Genomic DNA, 3,847 nt, shown 5'->3' with positions numbered 1-3,847 from the left:
TTACAGATGAGAAACAGCTTAGAGGTGTTTAGTAATTTGCCCAAGATCACACAGTTAGTAAAAGGTAGAATCAGGATTTATACCATAACTATCTTAATCAACGTCTCGATTGGAAGGTCTTTGGCTGTAACAGGAGCTTAAACAAACAAATGTCTTTTTTTCTCACATCAAGCATCTGAAGGTAAGGGATTCCTTGCACTGGCTTAGTTGCCCAATAATGCTATTTTATTCTCTGTTTCAACAAGTTGGCTTTTCATTTTCATACTTTTTGCTACATGGTTGCAAAATGCACAATGCACGTCCAGGCATCATATATTCAGGACAGGAAGAAGTGGGAAGTGGCAATGCCAGCCAGAACTATGTCACATGGGCATCTCTGTCTGCGAGAGAAGAAGGGAAAGTGAGCATTAGTGCTCCTAGCCCATTCCCTAGCTGGGGCCTGGGAATGGCTCTTTGGTTAGCCAAACGCCATTGTCGGACACGATGAATGTTACATAATGCTGAAGTTGTCAGGTTAGCACTAGCGGAACTTGATTATGTATACATTTTAAAAGTGGTGTTTAAGATAGAGAGAATGAAGGAGAGTATTTCACTTCTCTTGGAAGTTTTAATGCAATTTTCCAGCAGAGGTCTTTGAGATACTTTTCTCTGCCTCCTATCCCCCATTTTTGTAGTACTATATTACCTTTTCCAACATGCCCCTGGCGTGGATACAGTAGTGTGTATCCTGTCAGCGTGTGAGGATGGCAAGAAAGAGGGACGGCAACCTGGACCCTGGTCTAGCTTATGGTTTAGTTGGGAGATGAGGCAAACGTGTTACAGTAGGAAGGTACAGACAGCATGACTGGAGGTGCAATATAATTCATATTATAATATTATGCAAGTTGTAAAAAGGAGATAAGCTTGAATAATCATGCATTGTTAATAGAATTTAAGCTGGTAACCAAGAAGCAGAGTATTAATTTATTATTCTGCTTACCTCTAACTTAATAATCGGAATAGCCTAGAAGATAACAAAAAAGTAGGGGGCCAACTGGGTTAGGTTTGCACATTCCGATTCCACCGCCCAGGGTTCGTGGGTTTGGATCCTGGGCTTGGACCTACTCACGCTTATCAAGCCATGCTGAGGTGGCATCCCACGTAGAAGAGCTACAACTCTATGACTATGATACACCACTACGTACTGGGGCTTTGGGGAGAAAAAAGAAAAAAAGAAGAAGATTGGCAACAAGTGTTAGAGCAAGGCCAATTATCCTCAAAAAAAAAAAAAAGCAAAAACCAAAACAAAATAGAACCAGTGATGGAAAGTTAAGAGTAATAAGGAAATCTCACTGAAATTAACAACTATTAGTAAAGTTATATATAGCTTTTCTTGGTTAATAAATCCAGTTAGTTTTAAATTACTTTGCCTTAAGAGCCTCAATATGATCTCTGCATTTAGGAAGGGTTAATATTATAAGGACAATGACAAAATGGCCATCTTCCTGACTGGTACCTCTGGCAATTTTTGTAAGTGGGATATAGCTTTACGATTACATGGGGTCATTCATTCACTCATTCAAACAATCATATATTGATGCACAGTCTGTGGTAGGAAATACATCTAGCCCCAGAGCTACAGAAGTCATGGTTCTTATCCTCAGGACCTTGTGGTCTAGGAGGGACTTGGTCTTCCAATGCCCATTCAGCGTTCTCATTTTATGGACCTGTGGCTGGCCTTATCTAAATGCTAAAGCCAATTTGACTATTTTAGTGAAATGACTGGTCAAATCTGGCAAAAATACAAAATGAACAGTTAATCAGAACACGCAAACCACATGTATAAGCTGACACAAACCTACGTATGTTCCTGCCATCCAAGATAAAATGTAGAATTACTTACCTCAAGTAAAATTCTGCTCTTCCTTTCCAGGCATACTAGGAACTCACTAGCTAATGCTGTTAAATTTGACAAAAAATTCTGGGAATTACTGAGCCAATTAAAAAATATGGTTTTATCGCCAGAAAAATGATTCATATAAGTACACCCAATAGAGGACCTAGCACCTAATAGGTACATAATTAATAATTCAACAAGTGAAAATTGCTAAATGAAAGTAAATAAATCACCATTTCTCTGTAGAACTGTATTTTCCAAGAGTTAGTAGGAATTTTCTAACAAATTCTTCCACTTATAAAGAAGTAGACATTTTAGAAAAGTTATAGTTTGTGTTGGTTAATAAGTCTAGTTAAGTTCAAATTATTGTGCCTTAAGAGCTTCTATAGCAATTTTCCTGGAAATGCTTAAAGTGGTAAGTGAAAGCCTTCTCATGGTGTATCTAAATCCTCTGTTAAACTGACAAGTTGTTTTGATGTCCTTAGCACAAAATGACATAATGTCATTTCTCATGGACAGCAACGTGCTAGCTGGCGATTTTTTGCTTGCTGCGAGGTTGTGATGAAAGTGTTTTGTTATAGTAGCTTGGTATATATTCCTTGACTTTTAGCTTGAAATACTCAGTGCAGCTGTGCTAGTACTTCTTCAAAGAAGGGACTTGAGTGTCTTTAAGTTTGAACTCCCCCAAATTTTGAAAGCTCTATGCCAAGATGAGAGTGAACCATCCATTAACTTATTTTTCTACAGTATCATTTCCTTCAAATCACAAGCCTATTTCCACATGCTTGGTAATTTAAAAATTAGAATGGGTGCCCACTCACATGGGTAAAGAGAAGAAATCTATTTATTATAGGTGTCATAACTTGATAAGAAATCAATTCAATTCTTTGGCTGTTGGATGACTTATAAAAATCCTTTATCTGCCCAAGGTACAACATGTTGGAGATGCAACTGTAATCAAGACATACTCCAGGCCCTTAAAGAACTTAAAATTTAATATGCAGAAATTATGGTAGGGGCTGCCATAGGAGAAGGCACAGAGCTGGATGGTGCACAGCAGGAGAGCACCTGAGCCAATGAAGTGGGGAGGGTCAGGGAGACCTTGGGTGTCTGTGTTTTCCCATTTGTAAAATGGGGATAATGATACTACCTAACTCACAAGGTTGTTATGAGGATTAAATGAATTAACATTTATTAACAGGCTTAGAACAGTGCCTGGCAAAGCAAGTGCTATGTAAATGTTTGTTAAATAAATATTGTCATACAGATACATATGTGTTTGAGCACGATTAAATATTTGCTGTATGTCTTCTGTACTTTTCAGATATAACATATTTCTTTTGTACTTTTCCAAGTCAATGAAGATAACTCTAGTGACCTGAAGCTCCTGTAAAATGGTATTGAGAAATGGGTTCAACACTGATTGGGTATGATCTAATCTCATCTAGGGAAATTATTAATGTATATTATGTATACATGTATGTATACTGATAATTTTTAACATTTTTCAAGAGTTCTGAGTCTACATAGCTTCTCAGAGTCTAGTACATTTATGATAATAGAAATAGTAATTATTATGAAGAAAAAAGTACAAAAAGTTGGGGCTTTAGTAACTTTAAGCGTCAGTTAACTTGTATAGTCATATTAAGGACATAACTACAAAAATTAATTCAACTGCAATAAAATATGAAGGAAAGATAGAAAATCTTCCTTTCCCTTTATTGCTAGAGCAGATTATGATAATAATAAATGAGACTTAAATTTTCTTTTATACCTTTAATGCTCACGAAAAAGGAAATGATATTTATGAAAAGGTAGCTAAAACATTCTAATAAGGAATCTTTCATTAATTCTGCTTCAGTTACTAATAAACCCAAGTTGCAATTTTGCTCTTTGGACATTTAAAATATGTAGAAGACAAATATTTAGTTTGAGATCACAATAAAGTAATAAATTTGCTCTTTTTATTTT

Source organism: Ceratotherium simum, chromosome 1 (genome assembly GCF_057802395.1).
Source record: "Ceratotherium simum simum isolate JZ-2026a chromosome 1, ASM5780239v1, whole genome shotgun sequence".
Classification (NCBI taxonomy): Eukaryota; Metazoa; Chordata; class Mammalia; order Perissodactyla; family Rhinocerotidae; genus Ceratotherium; species Ceratotherium simum.
This window is presented reverse-complemented; position numbering follows the sequence as displayed.